The sequence below is a fragment of the Xenopus laevis genome, chromosome 1L (genome assembly GCF_017654675.1).
Source record: "Xenopus laevis strain J_2021 chromosome 1L, Xenopus_laevis_v10.1, whole genome shotgun sequence".
In the NCBI taxonomy this organism is placed as follows: domain Eukaryota; kingdom Metazoa; phylum Chordata; class Amphibia; order Anura; family Pipidae; genus Xenopus; species Xenopus laevis.
In genome coordinates, this window is record NC_054371.1 from 198050915 (window position 1) to 198075195 (window position 24281).

At 40.1% G+C, this 24281-nt stretch overlaps 1 protein-coding gene across 2 annotated transcripts in view; it reads right to left on the reverse strand.

The window, feature by feature from the left end:
* LOC108717634 (ras-specific guanine nucleotide-releasing factor 2) overlaps positions 1-24281 on the reverse strand; it is a 148486-nt gene that overhangs the window by 123174 nt on the left and 1031 nt on the right. The gene's annotated exons all lie outside the window — the stretch shown is intronic.

A 24281-nucleotide genomic window follows, 5' to 3' on the forward strand; every position in this document is an offset into this window, starting at 1 on the left:
TGATCCAAACTAAGATATAATTAATCCTTATTGGAAGCAAAACCAGCCTATTTGGTTTATTTAATGTTTACATGATCGAGTAGACTAAAGGTAGAAAAATCAAAATTACGGAAAGGTCCGTTATCCGGAAGCATTCTGGATAAAAAAGATTAAGAGGTCCCATACCTGTACTATAACACATCTGAACTGAAATCTTGGCAAGATATCCTCAGCAATAAGAGTGCTGCTTTTTCTTTTAGACAATAACAAAAAAGCTTAATTACACACCAATATGGTAGATCCCAAACCTCTCCTCTGGGGTATTATCCAGGTCATCCAGGATGACATCTAACTGACCACCATTTCATTCAGAAGCCAAGAGTATTAATATGAGGTTGATTTGCCCTTTGCAGCTACAGAAGTCTCTACTCTACTGGGAAGTTTTAAATTAGCTGCAGGAAAATTGGTAGTGGGAATTGTGTCCATTAAGGAACAAGAGCATTAGGGAGGTTGGAAACTGATGTTGAATGATCGGCTCTGGCTAATTCATCCTACAGGTGTTCTGCTGGGTTAAGGTTGCTGCTCAGGTCAGTCAAGTTCTTCACTGCCATCCTAGAAAACTAATTTTGTACAAATTTCACTTCCCATACATCAGGGAATTATTGTGCTCACAAGAAAAGGCTTCTGCTGTACTACTGCCCCTAAAGAAGGAAGCATAGAATTGTGAAGAATGGAATTTTACAGTTTAAGGGGACACTAAACCCAACCATAAAGGTGTCCCACTGCGTCCCCTAGTTCTCTATAGCAGTTGTGAAAAACATAATTACACGTGGAAACCGATTCAGTGATTAGAATTCTACTGATCAAAAACTTTACAGATGCAAAAGAATTGACCCAAGAGAATGCAGATTCCCAGCACTGTCAGCCATCTTGCCGTTATTTCATTATATTACACTGGAATCAGACACGGGAGTAAAGGACAGACTTGTTTAGTACTGGGAATCTGTGCTTGATGCTTCCAACTCCAAATGCAGGAACAAAGAACATGGAGCAAATTTACCTATAAATTTGTAATATCTAGTCTCCACCCCCAGGACCCCTCCAATCTTGCCCAAATCCCTCTCTGAACTGCTCATCTAGCCCACAGACTAATCTCAAATTACAGGATTCCCTTCCAATTAGGCCAGTGACACCATAGCTCTGCCCCATCGGAATCATTAACCTGCCCCTGCCAGTATTTTAAGTTACAAAAGGTGGCAACCGTAGGGGGCATATTTTTTATGCTGTGTGAAACAAATTCACTGAAAAAAACGGTGTAAAAAGCTGTGTAAAATAAATGGCGAATTTATCAAGGGTTGTGTAATTTTATGCCATGCTTTGCCACCATTATTTTACACTGTTTCTGGCAGAAGTCACTCTAAGAAAAAACGCGTAAATCTAAATCTAAAACTCGGAGCGTTTTGTTTTCCGAAGTTGCCCGAAGTTGCACAAGGAAGCTTCGGGCGACTTCGGAAAACAAAGTGCTCCGAGAGCTATCCCGCCAGTGACTTAAATTTTTAAATTTAAAGGCTTTTCAGGGAAATTAGTCGTCCGAAGAACAGGCGACTAAGTCACCCCGAATATTGGCGTGTCACTAGCCTTAGGGACAGATTTACAAAGGCCATGGATACATTTTTTGGGGAAAATTTTTCACAAGAAAGACTACTGGACCTTTGATAAATCTGGCCCTTCGTATTTTGGTATTTTGGTATTTCTCGAAGAACATTTTATTTCACCCAGTATAATAACTGTTTTTAGAATCCAAATGGGCATGTCATATGAGAATTACTGAACACTTTCTATTTAAGTCAGAAATCAACTTTTCATTAAATCTGACATTTCTGTTTCCATAGCAACCGTTATCAGGGAATACATTTTATGGAAAATATGCAAAAGGGTATCGGATAAAAATGGGTGTGCAGTTGCATTGATACAGTGAGTAAGACTATTAAGAAGTTTGATATTAAATATGTAAACTTCCAACTTTGGTAATATGGGAATACGGAATTTGGAATACTTGGAGTCAGATGGATGAAAATGGGTGTGCAGTTGCATCCATACACGTGTCTCTGAGTAAATACGATTATGAAAGAAGAAGGAAAGTTACAGAGACAGAATATTGCCAATGGATTAGCCACAATAGTGCAAGCTAGAACGCTTTAATTATTTTGTAGAATGCGTTACCATACCTGAGTAGACAGCTCTAGAAGCTCTCTCTGGTTGTTTAGGATAGCAGCTGCAGTATTAGCTTGGTGTGACATCACCTGTCTGAGTTCCTCCCTGCTCATTTATAGCTCTTGGCTCAAATTACAACCGTAATGGGAGGAGGGAGAGAGGAGCAAACTGAGCTGCTCAAGCCCGTACTCTCGAAGTTTATGCTGAAGGAAGTCTGATACAGAAGCCAATGTGTACACAATAGAAGAAAGAAGATTGTTTTACTGTTTAAGTTAGTGATGGTAACGGTCTGGAGGGGGTAGGCAGACAGGTGTCTCCCCCAACTGCTCCCTATCTTCTACCATGAATTGTTTGATTTCCAGCACTGCAATCAGCTCAGAAGTGACAGAAACCAACTGGCTGAGATCCCTCATCATGAAGGTGTTTGATCAGTCCCAAACTCATTCTGCAGTATGACAGGGCAGCAAAAAGAACATTTAATCCACAGATGGTATGGCCCCCACATAACTCTAATCTCAACATCATCGAGCCAGTCTTTGATCACTTGTAGAGACAGAAGGAAGACAAAGTCTGAAGTGGAGCTGTGACAGGTTTCGTATGATGCCTGCAACAACCTACCACATGTGTCTCTTATGGAAAGGGCCCATAATAGACTTGCTATTGCTACTGTGTTGAAAAAATAATTGAAACTAAATATTGGGTTTTTATGTTTTGTTCCTGATTACTGCACTTTCTAGGATCTTGGAGGTTTTTGTTTAATAAAAACTATTGATGGTCATTTTAAAGCATTCCTGCCTAAAACTTGTGTATGTATATACAGTACATGGAGCCAGATATTTTAAAACAACCCCTAAACTCTGGTACTAGGTATAGAAAACACTGTAGGTAAAAGTGGAATTTCGAGCCACATTAACCCCGGTCTTTGTTATGTTTAAATTCTTTTTTAAGGTTGATTTTGCTTGGTTATCCCTTGAAAACCCTTTAGAATTCTCCAAGTTTTAAGTCCAGTAGTTCTTAACCTCGATTTATCACCTGTCTGCACATTCCTGTTTCTTTTCAAGTTCTCTTCTAAAGACAAGGACATTGTTTAAAATATGTTACTTTACTCCTATAGACTCCACTTAGTTATTTTCTACTTTTGCTCCTCCTCCTTTTTTCTCAGTGATCTAATGTCCAGAATTTTGTGGATTTGAGGCTTTCCAGGGGGGTATATTGTTTCTGTTCTTTATATTTGTAAAGCAGGGGTCAATATTGTATTGATGTTCTGTTATTTCCCTTCATTCTCTTTATCATTCTCTGATACTCCATTTATTAATTTTAGTAAGTAATCCTTCAAAGCAACATCGAACTTTCTGGTTAAAAAAATCTATGCTGTGCCATTAAATCTATAATAGCACAGCAGTAATGGAAGAATAACTGGTCGCCCAATAAACTATAGGAAAAAAGCAATCTCTAATATTAACTTATGATGTATTAATATCAGTCCATTAATTGAACCATTAATTGAACCAAAACATAAAACCCAATTCTGCAAAACCCAAACACACACGCTTACTATGTATTTGTTCACAAATTGGCCAGTGCAAATTTCTATCCTGAATTAACCTTTTTTTTTATAAAGATGACTTGAAAGAACCACTAATTTTGCCTGTTTACTACGAACATTCAAAAATGATACCATGTAAGGACCATAAATCCCCATTGTTAGACTATAATAGTGCTATCATCCTTAAACTCTGTACAGAGGCAAGTTACAAACAGCAGGTCTGACCTTGAAAACATAATTAAATGGGCATTATGCTTTTGTATACTCCCACTGAGATATGAAAATTTGTATTTGCCTGGGACCATCTAAAAGAAACAGAATAAATTAATGTTCCATTACAAGACAAGGAAAGCCTAGACACAACATTTCACCATTTAGTCTGGCGCCATAAATATACTCTGAACCTTTTCTATGAGCGTATATAACTTTGCTTTATTGCAGCAGCAGGACCATGAAATGTAAAATGGGTTCATATTGCAGAAATGTCCCTTCTGCCTAATCCATTTTGCAATGGGTTAGCTCTTAAGCAGATATACTTTTCTCTGGCCAACACATGAGCAAGGGTTGACCAAATTTCAACCCAAACCCGCCCATCTGGTGGTCGGGTCAACCCGCACATCACTAATAGCATTTAGTACTTGGTAGCTACTGCATAGTCTGGAGGTGGCAATTGCTCCAGGGTGCCCCTGTGCCAACGGGTGCACTCAATTTGGAACAGAAGGCAGGAAGGACTGAGAGGAGTCAACTAATGCAAGGAGCGCATTTTGCTACGAGTACCTTTAAAAAACATGGTTTTACATGAGCCCTTAATAAATGCCAATTAATTCAAGAAAGGTAATTTGTCTTAACTTTTAAAGGAACAGTATACTCTATACTCTTGTTCAACACATAACTTTTGCCTATTGTCTTAAACATCTATAGTCGTTATTACTTAAGCTAAACAGGACACACATGGTAACTGCTGCTACTCTGTGTTTCCTTGCGAGGTGGATAATTACATTACTAGTGCACATATAATCCCCCCCAAAGTCACAAAAACGGGGTAAAGGGAGGGTGTTTTATACAGAGCTGCATTTTGGCCCAGTGCCCCAGTGCCCAGGGTGTGCAATGACGCAGGCATTACTGTACCCCATGTCTCACCCCGAACTCTGCCACCAGAATTAATCAGCAAGTATCTGGCGGCAAAGGAGGGACTTTTTTCCGGCAAATTTTATTTTACCATATAGGCATCCGAGGGATGCCCCCCTAGACACAGGCCCTTGAGTGTAATTAACCTTGAAAGGATAAAAAATTTAGTAGTTTTCATTTCACGGTTTTCCATTTTTATCCCAAGAAATAAAAATTACAATTTTTTTACATTAAAAAAGCAGGCAAAAAGCATATTTTGCACAAATTCTATTAGCTGAACTCATGTTGAAAAAGGGGATATACTGTGTCAATTTTAAATTATTGTATAGAAATACTTTCTGACCTTTCTTCAAATAAAGAAAATACATTTTCTGGTTTCATTCTTATTTGACACTTATACATAATGACCATACAAATGTATTTTCTGCAGCATACAAAGAAAACCTCCTGTAACTGACTCTGACTGGTGATCTCCAATACTACGCATGACTAGCTTGAAAAAATTGCAAACCCACTATTTAGTGGTCCTGTTCTCTTAGCAATATGCAAATACAGACATTCAATATAATGTTATCACAGTTACCCTGACATTTGTATTTCAGTATTCGGTAATTGGCCTGTGACGGACATAAAGGTTTGTCCAATGTCTGTCATCGGTATCCCAGCAGGACAATCTTTAATTAATCACAGCGGATTTATTTCTGGAGATATTAAATAACCCACCATTCATCACCATCCTCCTCTTTGTTTCTGCATTTTTCACAGTACACAGATAAAGTGAACGGTCACATTAATCTTTAGTATTGTCTTCCAATGGCAGGTTTATATTAAATGGTATAATGGGTTTAAATACACAAAAAAGGGCAGGAAGTGTAAACAACAGCCGGGCAGAATATACTAACAGTCATGGCTGGAGGCTCGCATTATTATGAGACTAATATGAGACTAATACCAGGCACTACAGTCAAAGCAAGCTGCCATTAATACTACATACATATGAGTATGAACTTTGAAAAGCTCTTAATGTGTATCACAGGTGGCTTATTCTTTACATGGAGAGGCAGAGGTGGAGCAATGCATTTGGATGCAACTTGCGCGACATTGACTTCCCTACTCATTCGTGATGTGCGGGCAGTAGTGATGTGCGGGCCGGGCCAATACCCGCGGGACCGGGTTGAGCTCTTCTGCCTGCTATCACCGCCCTCCACCTTACCGCACATCACTAACGGGCAGGCCTTATACCCGTGGGACCCATGGGTTTACTGACCTCAGCACACCCTTTTCAGTGCCAACTTCAGGTGGCTAATCAGTACTCCTTAATTCAACCCCTTCGGCACTATAATCCCTCCCCCAACCTTGTATTTTCCCCCCCTCCCTCCGACCTACCTCCCCCCCCCTGGGCAAATGCCCCTAACTTGTTACTGACCCCTCCTTGCAGTTCCTCTCCTGTTAAGTCCACAGAGGCCATGTTCGCCCATGCGCTCTTCTTCCTGTATTCGCCAGTATTTGGCGCATGCGCAGTAGAGGGATTGATAGGTGAGGATCTACTGCGCACGATCCGAATGTCACGAAGTTTACGAAAAAAGAAATTGGAAACTTAGCGACTTTCGGCGCATGCGCAGTAGATCCTTACCAGTAAATCCCTCTACTGCGCATACGCCACCAAATGCCTGCGAATACAGGAAGAAGAGCGCACGGCGAACATGGCTGCCGTGAACTCAACAGGAGAGAATCTGCATGGAGGGGTCAGTAACCAGTTAGAAGCATTTGCCCGGGGGGGGGTAGGTTGGGGTGGAGGCGGCAACACAGGGGAGGGGAAGTGATTTTAGCGCCGAAGAGGTTGAATTCTCCTTTAAGACCCTGGCTGGTCAGTCGCTTATGAGCACAAGCTGAGAGAGAGGCTGAGAGAGAGTCTGGAATCCTGACGCTAAGGATCCTATGTGCTGGTGCACACACAGTCACCCGCGAAAGGTCTGTAATTCTACTGTCTTTTTGTTGTTATTGAATTGATACTGCTGCCAAAAGCTATTTTTGACATTTGGAAAGAAAAACTGTCTTTATTTTGTACCTGTTTGCTGCCAGCTGAAATAAAAGCAGATTTTTCTTTAAGAGAGTTTAGCTGTCCTGACGCTTACTCTGTGGGAACCTGTCATACTATCGCTAGTACGATACACAGCACTGTAAAATGTTATGATGTAGAAAAGTACACCCAGGGAGACAAATAATAAATTAAATAATAAGTTCCATGTGCTAAAATATAGAGCAAGAAGATGAAGTCCCTGTCTCATGCAGCTTACAATGTAAGTGTGCAGATAACATATAAGAACAAATAGGATGAAAAAGTGCACAAAGGTTTTGGCACTGTCCCTTAAGTGACAGGACCTAGTGATATTCTAGCACCTATAAAAGGCACTAAGTTTGCCCAGATGCAGTAACCTATGGCAACCAAAGATGAATGTCATTAAACAGGTGACCAGTAAATGATTTCTGCTGATTAGTTGCTACACGGTACTGCTCCTGATCAAACTTAAGCTGGCCATACACTTGAAGTCACAAAACAAGTGGACCTTGAGGTGAGAGATATTGGATTGCAATGATGGGAATACAGGTGGTCAGAGTGAAGACTGCATAAACAAACAGTCCTTGCTCCAAATGGATTTTTAAACCTGTCCTATGGATATCTGCTGAAATTGTAGGATGCGGAGCACCAATGGAAGCCAGGTATAATTCGTTGAAACAGTAGAAATTTATTCAGCATATTTAAAATCCAAGTACAGCGTGCCCAGACATAATAGGCGCCATGCGCTCAACGCGTTTCGTGGCTTCACATGCTGAATAAATTTCAATAACAAATTATACCTGGCTTCCATTGGTGCTCCGTATCCTACAATTTCTGTATTAATTCTGGCTGTGGGGGATCGCAGCTCACGTGCAGCACATTGGAACGCAGAGTCGGTAAGTGCTCCCACTACTTTTTTGTTTCGCCTATGGATATCTGGCCAATATTCTGCCAATGGGCCAATAAGTCTGGCAGCTTTTATCGGGTATATGTGTATGGCCACCTTTAGTACCATTTATCACATAACCCCCACAGTGTTCCAAAATGCAGGCTGTGAAATATATCTGATCTTCTACCCATGGCTTGTTTTCTTTTGCTATACCTTTTGATATTAGTTAGCCTGTGTTCAGCAGTAAAACGTTGTCATTGCAAGATGCAGTCTGCTATACCTTTAGCCCTGCAATCCTAAACAAGATTAACAGAAAGAAACAGTTTTTCCTTAATGCACAAGCAGATTGTATTTACCCTCAGTTAGGGTTTGTTTGCAGGCTGTCAAAATGAGGAAGGACATATTCAAATGATATACAAAGTATGAGTTCTACAGCTGGAAATGTATTTTGCCCTAGTTAGAAAGGAGTGTGTTTGTGGCTGATGCCATGCTCTGCCTTTACTGTAAACCTACCAATTGCTAACCATATCCTTTTGATCTAATCCTCAGGTTGTGACAGATTGCTGGCCTCCGAGATTCAAGCAGCTCTGATGCTGTAACACAAGTCTTTAATCTGTGTCTACCAAACTCTGTGCTTATCTAAACTAAATATGGGATATTTTGCAAGCCAAGCCTATTCTAAAGCGGGCCATAGATGTTGAGATTTTTAAAAGATCCGATCATCATCGTTAGACCACGATTATCTCGGAACGATCATACGAATTGTCCATCAATTAAAAAGAACAATTTGCCAGGAAAACAAAGGGTAGCTGCCTGCTTGGCTCTGCAAACGTAGATTGCACTGGGACCAACAAAGATTTTTTAACCTGGCCGAACAAGATGTATGATCGTTCGAATACCACTAACAGCACGATAATTTCGAAGGATTGGTCGGACTTCGCTAAAATCGGTCGTTCAGCAAGAGAAATCTTTGCGTCGATGGGGACCTTAATACACATGTGGGTCTAGTCCACCTAGCTCGGCAGTCAAATCAGCAAATATCCTGAAGTTGTAGGTAGGAAAATTTTCCAGAACAAGAGAAAGGGATTAACTACACATGCTTTCGCAATGCGAAAAGTTATGCACGAATTTAATATAGCTTTTGTGAACCCAGAAACTGTTTAGCGACCACTTACAACAGTGGAAGACCGTTTGAAAATGTTATCGTTTGCACCAATGCGCAGTAAATGTAATAAAACTTCTTACTGAAAAAGTCGTTATGTTTGCTCCAAAAGATTACTACACCTTCAAGCACTTGCACATTTAAAATTCACAATGCAATAACAGTTTAAGGAACAATATTATGTTGCGAGATGTGGATTTTTATTCTTATTGGTGTGAATTGTATCACTCTTTGCGACTTTTATTACATTCCACCATATATGTGTTCTAGGTTTGTTCCCCCATATGTGTGTTCTATGTTTGTTTGTGTTTCTCTGGAACCTCTGCTTTCCTCCCATTCAACAGCTTGCAGGTATCAGCTTGGATAAATGTATCTATTTAGTAAAGGGGTTGTTCAACACTTTTAATTTCAGTTGTTTTCAGACTGTTCATCAGAAATAAAGACTTTTTTAAATTGCTATTTTTTACTGTTTTCCCAAAATTTTAGTTTGATGTTCCTGTTTCTGGTGTATCCGTCTGGCAGATCAATAATTCAGTTACAATTTGCTCCATTAGTAGATACATTTCTCAGCAGTTTCTGTGGAATATTAGCAACTCCTATAACAATTCTAACAACTGCCTTTAATGAAACGCAGAGATTCTGAGATAAAAAATATATCAACTAATGTATCATTTTAAAACATTTAGTACAGAGTTAGCGACCACACCCCCCCCCCAGAGCTGCTTTAGAAAGACATAAGAAGGTGAAAAATTATGGTATAACCTTTATGAATACAATGTTTCGTACCCAGAATTCCAGTGTAACAGCCTGCTAAGTAGCATCTGCCACAATAAAGGTGCAAATACTTGAACTACAGGCAAGTAGTGGTACACCTTTACATAGCAGGGATAGTGTTATTTCCATCAGGCCAATGTGCATGGTGTCAGTAATGGTATTAGTATCTGATTCAGTCAGCAACACACTAGAAAGAACACAAAAGCTGAAAGATGCATGTAGGGGCAAAACTTTTGTGCACATTCAAGTTTGCATAAATTTTTGCTCTTTGCTCCAAAACTTGCATTCGGAAATGAGGTCAATAGATGGTAAATGAATTATATATATACATATATATATACATATATATATATATATATATAGTCCTCAAGAAGGAGCACTCACAGGTCTTAAGAATAATCAAAAAAGTTTAATGTGGGCACAAAACTGACGTTTCGGCTGGAACACCGAGAAAGGCTGGTGTTCCAGCCGAAACATCTGTTTTGTGCCCACATTAAACTTTTTTGATTATTCTTAAGACCTGGGAGTGCTCCTTCTTGAGGACTATAGACAATACTTTTAAGGATTGCACCCAGGTAGTCAGTCACATCAGACACTCGTGAGTGCTGGCATTTCAATAGTATGTGTATATATATATATATATATATATATATATATATATATATATATATATATATATATATATATATATTTAGAAAACGGCGGGTATAGGCTGCACACCTTGAAGATAGTTACAACCGGGGTGCTCAGGTAAAAAATTAAAATAGTCTGTCCGTGGTACTGACACTCACAGAATTTGCAAATCCTGTGAGTGCCAGTACCATGGATAGACTATATATATACCAACAGTAATCCTTTACCCAGATGACAGGCCTGGAGTCTATTTACCCTCTAGTTCTTTAAACTTTTGTGCAGCGACACTGAGAACCGATTTGACAGCGATCGTGTCCTGAATACCACACGCTCCATGGCTGGGCTGGATAAGTGACACGCAGAACCGCTTGGACAGCGGTCGTGTCTTAATTACTGTACGCTCACTAATAATGCAGAGGTACAGAGACCCGGTAGAAGCATAGTATACACCCACCGCTGCTCAGTGATAGGTCGCCAGGCCGCCTTTGACACGCACTGACAGTTAGAACAGGAGTTGGGGGAGTGGCCTTCATACTGACACCGTGCACTCACAGTACTGCGCTCTTGTTTTCTTTTTGTTTTCTTTTTCTCTTAATCTTTTTTGTGCGGTTTCACCCTGCTGTTATACCTTTCCCCATGTGCCTTTTAGATTATATCACTGGCTATTAGATTTGAGCACTTTCATTGACACCTGTATGGTTGCCTAGCAACAGATTTTGGCGCCATTTCAAGGCTTTATTACCTCTGGGGGGTTGTGGGTGCTGGATGTTTGTTTGTTTTTGCTCCTGACGAAGATCCCTGTGGGGGATCGAAACGTTGAGGCTTAATGATAAAACATTTTTTGTTTTTTCACTAAAACCCTGTGAGTGCCGCAATCCTTTTTCACTCCTTTTTCACTATCCTCTAGGGGCCGTCATCAGGATGGATGCTTTCATTCTCAGTTCTATATTTCCCCATTCATTGGGAGCTCTCTGTATGCTAAGATACCAATGGTTAAACTATTGCATATCCTTATTTTAACACACCTGATCATATTTTGCTCTTTAGGGGAAGGAAACGAATCTACTAGTTAGTGGGTCTCAGAAATATCATCGGGCATACTGTGTATAATGAGACTGTGTTTTATTCGTATTGGATCCATTTATAAAACCTTAGACACGATGTAATCTTGTAGGGACAAGACATAGGTTGGAACAAATAATTAGTACAATAATATATCTTTCTATCATTCACATGTTGATGATATGGGGGTGTGTCCCATCCAGTAAATTTTTAGTGATAAAGATATCGCCCTAATTATGTGAATACATGTGCAGTAACCCCATCTGTATAGGTTAAAATGACCCCGTGTGGATATCAATAATATAATCTAAGTGAAAGTAAAATGTGTAACCATATACCAAGCTTTTACACTTGTTCCTCAATCCCCAAACACACCTCAGGGTAAGTAAATCAAAAATTAGCCAAAAAATCTAAATAAAAAATATGAAAAAATAACAAAAAAGTATAAAGAATTATGCATACACCGTGTATAGTGGTAATAACCCCCTCAATATAAATAAATGTCCCGTTCATTTGGATGGAGTCCACCTATTCGTCTAGACAAGTGTCAAATCGTACATAGTCATTTTAATAAGCACTAACACACTCATTGAGAAGCTTCCTAAATGTGATAAAGAAAGTCTTCTTGCGAGATCCTTGTGCCAAGTTGTTACCTCCAACCGCAACCTGTCTCTCAACTGCCATCACAAAACCTTTGCACTCATGGGAGGTACGGGCCGACCTCTGGTGCGTCTCGCGGTCGTCATCGCAGTAACACAGGAACCACAGGGAATCCGCATGTTGCATATTCCATATGCTGTGGCTGGAACCAGCGATATTGAGATATATATATATATATATATATATATATATATATCTCAATATCGCTGGTTCCAGCCACAGCATATGGAATATGCAACATTCAGATTCCCTGTGGTTCCTGTGTTACTGCGATGAACACATCTGTACATCCATTAAAAAGAATTGGCCCATACTACAAATGGATAACAGCTTACCATTCACTAAAGTGAAAGCGCCGAGATGCGCATACCGTAAGGGTCGGGCCCTGCGTGACATATTGATGGTCACGGACTTGCAAAACAGACCACGTTGCCACAGTCATGGCTGAAATCGAATAAAAAGATATTTAACAAGATGGGCTGCTTCAGGTGTAGCGGCTGTATCACTTGTGGCTTTCTTTTAACTGGATCTCACTTTACCCATCCTCATAGTGGTAAGAGATTTGAAATACGACATCGATTAACCTGTCTCTCTGAATATGTGGTTTACTGTATTATTTGCCCTTGTGGCTTGTACTATATTGGGAAATGCACCACTACTTTTCGGATTCGGATGAACAACCACAGATGCACCATACGCACCGCTCTAACTTCTGGCAAGGCTGACAGTCCACTTGCGAGACACTGTGTGAAATTTGGACATTCGCTCCCCTCCATACGATGTGTACTAATTGATCATGTCCCCCCACTTAAACGTGGAGGTGACAGGGGGAGGATATTGCTTCAAAAAGAGGCCAAGTGGATACGGACTTTAGATACAGTGGCCCCCAGGGGCCTCAATGAAATGTACTCATTGGCATGTTTTATTTAAGAATACTCCTGTCCGTCCTTTTTCCTGTTTTTCTTTCTTTTTTCTTTTTTTGTTCCTGTTTCTATTACTAATCAATACCGTACTTACTTGGAAATGTTGGTAGTACGGTTTTGTTTTTTATCCTTCTGGGTTTGAGACAGGGAATTGTTCTACACCACAAGTGGGATATGGGAGTGGTGACATATAGACACACTATAATTGGGAATCAGTCTATACTACATATACCTGACCTCTAAACTGGATATCAAGGAACTATGCTAACAATATATACAATATAGGTGTTATAATAACGGTTCAAAGTATTTTCCTGACAGTCACATGTCAGGGATGAATTATATACTTTATTATATTTGAGTGGTGCTTTTGGACAGAATTTTTCTGCCCTGGAGATATAATAACAAGAGATAGGTAGTCCATGCTGTTCGATATGTGAAGTACACGGAACCATTGACAGATTAATATGTGATTAGACTCTTATTCAAATGAGATGCTATATGGCCCTGGAGGGGTGGTTATTAACTCAGTAATCTCGCACCCTCATATGCTGGTATATATTATTATTTATAGATTAAAGGTTTTTTACCCGCTATTTGCACTGGAACACATGGATACCCTTGATAATCTCATATGCTGCTATATATTACTATTTATAGATTAAAAGTTTTTTTGACCAGCTTTTTGCACTGGAACACATGTATACCCTTGATAACCTTGTTTTGTGATGTGTCACTTGTATAGTCCTTATGTCTTAAAAAGTCTATATGAGCCACTATGTATTTTTTAAAGTTTTAACAAGGCTAATTTTTTCACTTTTTTCACATTTTTTATATAAAATTTTTTAATATACATTTGGAATTTTTAACATGTATATGGAATTTTTGGCAATGGATTTAGTAATTTATGCTAACACTTTAATGCAGAACACTGTCGTGAATATTCAACTAACTCTGTTCACTAATTAATTCTGTTCACTGATTGGTTTATGCTTGTATTTATGGATCACGTGATGACTTCTGGGTGCATCCTGACGACGGTTCAGAGAGAACCGAAACGCGTTGATGTGGGGTAGATTGTAACACTCCAATAAAAAAGTATTTTTCACAACACCCGTGAGTGCTCTTAAATGATCCAATATATATATATATATATATACACACACAGTTTTACCTGTATATACATTTAAAATTAGAATAAATGTTTTATTTTCCTTTTGCATCCCCTAATATTAAGAATTTCTAGGCTTTTTATTTCCTAAGCACATTCTTCTTTACAGCGAGTCATTTCATTAATTTTGATAATGATAATAATGAATGAATTGCTTTTGTAACCAGCTTTGTGTACCTGCAATGTTTCTCTCCACTTATTAACCTAAAGTCATCACAGTTTTAGCATTTTGCTTCTCGGGTGAATACAGTGCTGCCTGCTTTCAGCAGAACATATTCATGAGAGGCGGCTGGGCGTGACACATAGTTGTACCTTATCTTGTCCCTTAACCATTCAGATGGGCAAGTTAGGGAGTGCTGCTGGTCCCAGAATGCAGCTGGGCCCTGTACTTACCACCTGTCATATGGAAGATGTAAGTTAAGGGCTTGTGACTATATTGCTGTCCCTTTCACCTGCAAGATGCTCTTACATCCACGGATGCCAGTACTCTGTAAATAATCACCAATGGTTGCAACTTTGCACCTCTGTAGCATAGGATTTGATTAATGACACCTAAAATAGCTAATGTCTTGGTATGAAACACTTGAATACACATATGTGCACCCACTTCAGTTGAAAGAAGGAAGGAAGGGTGTCACCAATTAATCAAGTGTATACAGTAATTTGGGGTTAAACACAAAGAGGTACACACAGTCACGCTGCAACTAGTGTTCCTTTCATCTGACATCATATCATCAGTATCAGGTATGGCAAACCTTCATCCCCAGCTGTTATAGACATTGCACATTATAGTACACATATAACCCCTGTTGTACATAATGTCAGACAAGACTAGTTATTCAGTCTTTCAGCTGGAGAAATAAGCAAAACTGGCTGGCATTTTGGTTTTGACCTTTCTATAAAAGTAATTGCTGTTTCAGTTAATTAAAAGCAACACAACAAACTGCACAGTTGAAGAGTTTGTCTTTATAGAACAATCCAATGTTGTCTATTAAAACAGCATGTTCACTTAGCTGAACTTAGGCCTTTTCTGCACTACCTGTAAAATGTACAAGAATATCTCTCTGGTACGCCACAAAGTGCAACCAAAAATACATTTCCAGTCTTTCACACAACATTTTCTTTGGCTCCCTGACAAGGATCTCATGACTGTTCTGCTACTCCTAGCTCAGCAATGCAAAGATGCACTCAATATATTGACATAACCTTCCTTTATAACTGAAATATCGAAAGCTCCCATCTAATATCAATTCAGTGAATTTCTACAAATAGCATATAAGACAATATAATTATGCCTCATCTATCAGTTACTGGTAGAGAGAAGATATGTAAAAAAAAAAACTTATTCTGAACTTTCCTTCAATAGTATAAAAGTTGTATCTAGCATATACATATCCTCTGATGATGGAATTGCAGCAGGGATGCCTTTAGGAAGATCTGTAAACCAATATAAGCCCTTGTGTGAGCACTTGCCTAGCCTCACATCTCTGTACAGCGTTGGATGGAGATGTCAGTAGATCAGGACACTGATGCAGGCTGAGAACACTCTGCAGATATAAACTGCCGACAGATTAAAGGAGAACTAAACCCTAAAAATGAATAGGGTTAAAAATGCAATATTTTACATACTGAACGTATTGTACTAGACTAAAGTTTCAGCTTCTCAATAGCAGCAATGATTCAGGACTTCAAACTTGTCACAGGGGTCACCATCTTGGAAAGTGTCTGTGACACTCACATGCTCAGTGGGCTCTGAGCAGCTGTTGAGAAGCTAAGCTTAGGGGTCATTCAAATTATCAAGCAGAAAATGAGGGTTGTCTGTAATATAAGCTGATGCTGCAAAGTTGATTAAATTCTGATGCTAATTGTACTGGTTTCTGAGCTGACATCTATTTTATATCTGTATGTAGTACTAAGCAGCCTTATATTGTAACATTTCTATTCTGTATATAGAGTATATTGTGTTTCGGTCCCTAAACCCAGTAAGTGACAGCAGCACAGAGCACATGCAGCTACTGGGGCATCTTTGGAGACAGATCTTTACTGCTAAAGGGCTGTGGTTGCCTTGGGCTGGTATAAAAGCCTAACACTTGATTAACAACTTTTCTAGCCTACTTCTTTAGTTAGGCTTTAGTTCTCCTTTAAGTCAGCAGCATATTGCCCAGTGTATGGGCCTTCTGACGGGCTTCCCCGATCAATATTTGTCTGAAAGTTGGCCAGATCTCGATCGGCTGGGTTTAAAAATCCTGTCGGATTGAGGACAGCATTGGTTGGTTGATGAGGTCCTTGATCCGACCGCCCGTTTTCTCCTCATGATCTGAACGCGGGCATATAGGGGAGAGATTCGCTCATTTGGCGACCTCCCTAAACAAGCAGATCTCCATATGTATGGCCAGGCAGGAGAGAAATATGGAGCAGTAGATTTGAAAAGAGCATATCATGAGACAGAAGTTTTTCTGGTTTCAGAAGTGACCATAAACAGTGTCGGACTGGCCCACCGGGATACCAGGAAAACTCCCGGTGGGCCCAAGTGTCAGTGGGCTCTCTTGCTTCTAATCATTTGGTCTATTTCATGGTCATTACCAATTTCTTTAAGAGGCTTATTAATGGAAGAATTGAGTATAGTATGTAGAGATATAAGACTAGGAGAATAAAGAGGTTGAGTGAGGAGAGGAGGAATAATAGTTTGTAAAGTGGGCCCATGGTCTGACATTTTCTGGTGGGCCCTGGCATCCCAGTCCGACACTGACCATAAATACTGATTGCTCATATGACTGAGACTACGGGAACTTGCCATTAGGAGTAATATGGATGCTGAAGCAGCCCTATATGCATCACAGAGTCGAGTAGCATATATTTGCATATAAGTCACACAATGACTCACTATTTTATGGTGTGTTTAGTTCATTTGCATTTGACTACAACGGCTCCAGATGAATGTTATCCCTGGTTTATGGACACTGCTCATTAACTGGTCTTGGCGACTGAAGTTTGGGACCCCTGACACAGAATGACAAGTATAACAGATAAGAAGAATAAATAATTATAGTGAGAATCCACTCCAGTAACAGATTGCTCTTCTGCAGTGTTTTGGCCTCCAAAGAGTGTGAAACAGACACAGTCACACGTGAGAGGAACTGCATCTGCCACAAAGATTTTTCTCCTCTTCGTTATGTAACAAATGCAAATGTACACACGTATATTTCACTAGAAATACTAAGCACTCAAATAAAAAAAAGGCAGCCATATGCCACAGCTCCATCTCATCACAAGCATGGTGTCTGAATTATTCTTCCTATGTTGATCATAGAGATTTGCCATGCCACAGTACAGATGTAATAAAGAAGATGATAATTATTATTATATTATTTACATTGTTTATAATGCAGCAATATATTTTGCAGTGCTGTACATTACAAGATTAAATACAAAAAACAAACAATAACTGATAAAAGAGGTAAAGAGGACCCAGCCCTAAAGAGCTTGCAATCTAAGTAGGGATGCACCGAATCCACTATTTTGGATTCTGCCAAACCCCCGAATCCTTTGTGAAAGATTTGGCCGAATACCGAACTGAACCCTCATTTGCATATGCAAATTAGGGGTGGGAAGGGGAAAAAAATTTACTTCCTTGTTTTCTGACCCCTATTTCGGTTCTGCTGGGCAGAAGGATTCGGCCGAATCCGAATCCTGCTGAAAAAGGCAGAATCCTGGCCGAATCCAGAACCGAATTCTGGATTCGGTGCATCCCTAAATCTAAGTAGATCTAACTGTATTGGTCCTGTACATGAAAATCTTTCACAGAATATGTTCAGCAAGTTATGACTTCACTCAGAGATTTACTCTGGGGAAGTAACCCATAGCAACCAATCAACAATTAGATCTGATCAATCAGCCATTTGCAGTACAACTAATAAAAGCAAACTGGATGCTATGGGTTTGCTTCCATGTCCTGCTTTACAGGAGTATCAATACCCATGAAGCAGATTAAATCAAAGGCACATTTAGAATTAAAAGTTTTTTTTATTTACATGTTTGGATGAAAACCATGAAATATTGTGCAGTTTTCAGTAAAATAAATTGTGCAGTTTATTTCCTGCTGGTCGTATGACTTTCTTCAGTCTAATGTCACACATAGTGCCAGTGCACTGCAACTGTGCGTCTTGAGGCTAAAATCCACCCTGTGTGGGCACTTACGGGAAGATTTTGTAAGCCTGGGTGGCTGGAAGCGGATTGGCATTTTCATGTGACGTTAGCCTCACAGTTTTTCTGCCAAGCAATAAAAATCCTTGCTTTATGGCACCAATACTAGATTAGATATAAAGTCATGGACAAAGCTACTGTCTCTGGGCTAAGGCGTGCAAGACTTTTTTGCAGTTATTGCTTAGAGCAGTAATCAATTTCACTATCAATAGACATCAATGGAAAGTGCTGGGGGGCGGGGAAGCAAGGAATAAGGGCTCTTATACACGAGCGGTTGAAGCTACGCTCCCCTGCGTTCCGTTTTTCTGCGTTCAGCCGCAGGGGAGCGCAGGAATAGACGCATTACATTTTTTCCAATGGGGCTGTACTCACACAGGCGCATGTAGGAGCCAAACGCAGGTTCAGACGAAACATGCTGCATTTTTCCTGCGTTCGGTGCCTACATGCGCTTGTGTGAGTACAGCCCCATTGGAAAAAATGTAATGCGTCTATTCCTGCTCTCCCCTGCGGCTGAACGCAGAAAAACGGAACGCAGGGGAGCGCAGCTTCAACCGCTTGTCTGTAAGAGCCCTAACCATTTTGAGGCTATTAAGACACAAGGACCTACACCTGCTGCTATAAATACTGCTAAATGTGGGATGGGTGAACCTGTTTTTTGCCCTTTGACCCGTTGTTTATAAATTACACCTCTGATCTCTTAATAATTAATAAATCTTAGCCCCTAGTGACAAAAATAAGGCAATTATAGTTTGTATTTGGTTGGGAATATATAAAAAAAAAAAGGGTGTGAGGTGTACAATTGCTGGAAATAATGCAATTAGCAGCATAATCTTGGGGTATGCCCCATATGGTATAGAAACCATAATGAACATGAATCCTGCAGCCCTCCCCATAACATGAACTCAGCTATTTGTATCCTCAGCCAGGCATCTAAGCATAGCTCATAGCAAGCGCTCAGCAACTAGCTGTTCCGTCTGCTGCTGTGTGACACGTAAAAGCAAATTTGTAATTGGTTGCTATGGGTTACTACGTAGTGATTAAAATGGATGTGTATTCAGTGGCTTGTTCCTAGTTTACAGAAGTGATGGCACAAAAAGTTGTTTTACAGAGATGTGTACATTGCAATGCTCATGCCCAAACTAACTGAGGCATAAATATAGCAGATTGTGAGGTATTTCAGGGGAAAAATCTTAAATTGTGTCATTGTGACGTCTGAGGCACCATGTAGGCTTTTAGAATAAAACCATTGAGTTAATGTCACACTCGGAATATTCTCTGCATGTGGAGAAAATGCCTGTTATCACCACTAGTTTGTAGTAGCAAACCTACCAGCTTGGCAAACTGCTTTAGAATGTTGTCCCATTCTTCCAGGCAGATGTTAGTAGGATGTCCTTTGTGCAAACACTGCAGGAAAATTATTGCAGGTAGGGGCGGGGCCGTATCAGTTTTAAAATAGGGACAGAAAATTTTGGGGACTTCAGCTCCATTGGCATCCCCCCAGTTATGACGCCTATGCCATGAGCATCTAAAATAAAACAAAGTGCAGGTACACAGAAACACCCACTTAAAGACTATGGGGCAGATTTACTAGAGGGCGAAGTGGCGGTCGCTATCGAAAATTCTCCAGAAATCCAATCCGTTTGGGAATTTACAAACAGGTGTAGAGGACAATTAACTAGCGGAGAGTACATCGCTAACAAAGTTTCACGCCCTTTCACCAGGCAAATTTTTACTCAGATGAACGATCTTTGCACTGCAAATTCACTAAAGTGCGAATTTTAAAAATCTTTAGCCAAAGATCCCTTCGCCATCTTAAGGTGGCCATACACGGAGAGATCCGCTCGTTTGGCGATGTCTTTCCGATATGCCCACCTTGAGGTGGGCAATATCGGGCTGATCCATAGGGCCCAACGATCGGATCCTAACGAACGGGAACAGGCTGGTCGGATCGCGGGACCGCATCAATGAACAGATCCTACGGGATTTTTTGTCCCATCCGATCGAGTTCTGGCCGACTTTCGGCCTGATCTCGATCGGGGAAGCCCGTCGGGGGGCCCCATACACGGGCCAATAAGCTGCCGACTCTGTCTGTCGGCAGCTTTTATCGGCCCGTGTATGGCTACCTTTAGACCTGGTGAACTGTTAAAGGGGAACTATCGCGAAAATGAAAATGTAATATTCGCTTCAGCCCACTGAAATAAGAAACTTTCTATATACAATCAATTAAAAATTCTGTACCGCTTCTGAAATAATCAAGTTTATCTTCACTATTCCTCTCTCACAATCTGTTTCTCCTCATTCTGTCTTCATTCAGGAGTTGGGTGTCAGATGAATGATCCAATATATCTTAAAGGGGGGCTCCTTTTGCCTAGAAGATGTATTAGAGCTCACTCTATTAAAATCATGTCTCTCTACATGCAGGATTTGTGCAAAAGGCAATTATTTTGTTAGATTTTGTTTGTACTGGAATCAGCTATTTGAGTGAGCTCTAATACATCTGCTAGGAAAGAAGCTCCCCCTATAAGATATATTGGATCATTCATCTGACACTCAACTGATGAATGAAGAGAGAATGAAGAGAAACAGATGCTGAGAGAGGAATAGTGAAGATAAACTTTTAGATGCAATGCAGAATTTTCAATTGGTTGTCTTTAGAAAGTTTCTTACTTCAGTATGAAGTTTATATTACATTTTCATTTTTGCGATAGTTCCCCTTTAAGATGAAGTACATCCTCCTCAATCTTATGTCAGTGACATCATATCCTGTATGCCGAAAAGTCATAAACAAAGAAAAAACGCTGGCATTTTTTCATATTTTAAAGTGGGATTGTATTTAAATGTTATAACTTATATTTTTTTAGATATTTTTTTTAACCATTTGAGGAACATGCCACATTTGTTTTAGCGTGGGATCTATAGAGGATCTATTTTGCCTTTATTTTGCTTCCTTGAACATTTTTAATAGTAAGTGGCCACTTCAAGCAATTTCCCCAACATCACATACAAGACATATATCCCAACAAGTCATATATATGACCTATATATACCTGCCCTATTCAAGTTGACCTAAGTATACTAACAAAGTTTCACTAGGCAGAAATGAAGTGGTAGCGAATTTGCTCCTGATGAAGTGTTACTATACTGATGTGTCCTGTGTAATAAAGGGGTTGGTTCACCTTTAAGTTATCTTTTAGTATGTTATAGAATGGCTAATTCTAAGCAATGTTTCAACTGGCCTTCATTTTTTACTTTTATAGTTTTTGAACGATTTCCCTTGTTCTTCTTCTGACTCTGTCCAGTTTTCAAATCTAAACAACAAATGCTCTGTAAAGCTACACATATATTGTTATTGCTGCTTTTTATCACTCATCTTTCTATTCAGATCCTCTCCTATTCATATATATTCCAGTCTCTTATTGAAATCAATGCATGGTTGCTAGGAGAATTTGGACCCTAGCAACCAGATTGCTAAACTTGCAAATGGGAGAGCTGTTAAATAAAAAACAATCTAGCCTTTCTATTAGGAAGGGAATGCACCAAATCCAGAATTTGCTTTTGAATGTGGCCTTTTCCAGCAGTAATCTGTAAAATCGAAGTGCCTCGCCCGAATATTCAGATGAATCCCAAAATAGTAGATTTTATTGATTGTGCTTCCCTGTATTTTTAATTCAAAACAATAGGATAAGTGTGACATGTGACATTAACCTTAAAGGGTTATTGTTGTCATTTGTTAGGTGTGCCCACTGTCATGACTATTCAGGAAGCAGACCCTGCGGTGGCGGGGGGGGGGACCTGGGGAAAAGGGGGGCCTGGATCTGTCTTCTTGAAATGTTGTGCTCTTGTTACGCCCCTGGGTGTGCCTTTGCTACTTCCCAGCCATAGCCATTCCATGTTTCACCCCTGGCCAAACCCCCAATAATACCCTGACTCTGCCCAATGCTGCCTCTTTCAGAGGATATTTTGGCACAATTTCAATGACTTTGGCTGATATAGGTTAACTTTTTATTCAGGGAGACTGGGCTGTTAGTCCAGGTGACAAGTTGATGGTATGTGCATAACATGCTAACATAGCCAAAACATTCATGTTGACATGTAGGCTTTACTGCTGTAAATGTTATTGGCACTCAAAATGCATGCATGGGGGAATCTATAACTCATGTGATTCTGTCCTACTTTATGGCAGAGATCCTAGATTTACATGCAGGCATAGAATCTGTTTTCCACAAGTCAACGCAGGTTAAAACACCTTTACATGGAAGGGAATATAAGCAAAAGAAAAATTATAATAATGATGTCAACTTTAACAAAGTAGTCCTCTGAGCACTTTTACTATAATGTTTCTGAGATATTAGCAGTTTTGGACTGCTTTTAGCAGGCTTTCAGCTCAGTATATAGTGAGTAAATAAAGTGGGTAAATAAATAAGCAAGTGAAAAGAATATCTGAAAGCAGCACTGTTCGAGCTGGAGTCTCTGTGCCCCCTGCCTCCAACAATCACATCCACAACTGAAAGTATTTCTCCATGGAATGTGCACAGCTTGACATTCATACCTGCCTAGGCCTGCTGAGGTTTGTGAATGAATGTTATATACAATGCAAGTATCTCCATGAACAATCTGTAATTATGGATTCTTAAAGAAATGCCAGGCTCCCTATCTCTGTTTTATATCGTCTCTAGTAATACAAGAAGTAGCAACTACATATAATTCTGTGAGACAGGAGCAAAGGCATGCACAGCTAAGGGTTCAAGCCCACAGTCAACATGTAGCGTTGTTAACCAATAATGAATGGCAATGGAATACTGCCACAAACTGTCATAAGTACCTGTGTTGTTCCCCCAGGTTCAGAGGCAAATGAAGTGCAACTTGCATTTAAACCAAAGCTAAAGTCAGGCAACACAAGAATAGAATGTAGCCATACAAGAGAACATTTCATATTTACAGGTAAGTATAGTGATCTGTGGCACTGTGCGTATATTCCATGCACATTGGAATAAAAGTAGGCCGACACTGATACAGTAGCATGTACCTTGGATACAATAGGCACCCAACCTGTGTAGCTGTGCGGCTGACCTGTATAAACATGGGAATAAACTGTGGGATCTTTCACCTGTAGTTCTGCTGCTGCTCTGCTACAACTCTGAGCAACAGATGGAGCCATAAGAATAAAGCTGGCCACAGACACAAAGATCTGATCGTACGAATCAACGTACCATCAGACTTTCCCATCTCCCGACCTGCCACTAACCATTCAGATCAAATAAAGTAGAAAAGAACAGATCAGCCGATTTTCTGCTCCTGACAGCAATCGTACGAAAGTTATGTCCGACCAAAGCTGGAGACAGTCTCCCACTGACGATCGGCAATACACGCAGAGATATTACCCGCAGCCGACAGAAATCTTTTAACCCGTCCGATTGACCAAACGACCGATCTCCGCAGGACGAAAAATGTCGGGACTCTCCACACGTCTGAAAATCATATGAATCCTCGATTCGTATGAAAAGATTTGTACGTTTTTCGGACTGTGTGTGGAGAGTCCCGACATTTTCCGTCCCGCGGAGATCGGTCGATCAGATCGGCTGCTGATCTGTTCTTTTACTACTTTATTTGATCTGAATGGTTAGTGGCAGGTCGGAGATGGGGAAGTCCGATCCTTCTAGGATTCGAATGATAGGATATTTGCGTCTTTGGCCAGCTTTAGGAAAGCAGTCCCTGTGGCTGCTGGTGGAGGGCAGAACTACACAGAACTAAAGGGATTTTCACCAATATACCTTAATGGAACAGATTGCCTAATCAGGGCATTAAATCCATGTAGTTGTGATGCTCAGGGACTTATAGTTATGCCACTGGCTATACAGACAGTACCGAAGTGGAGTGC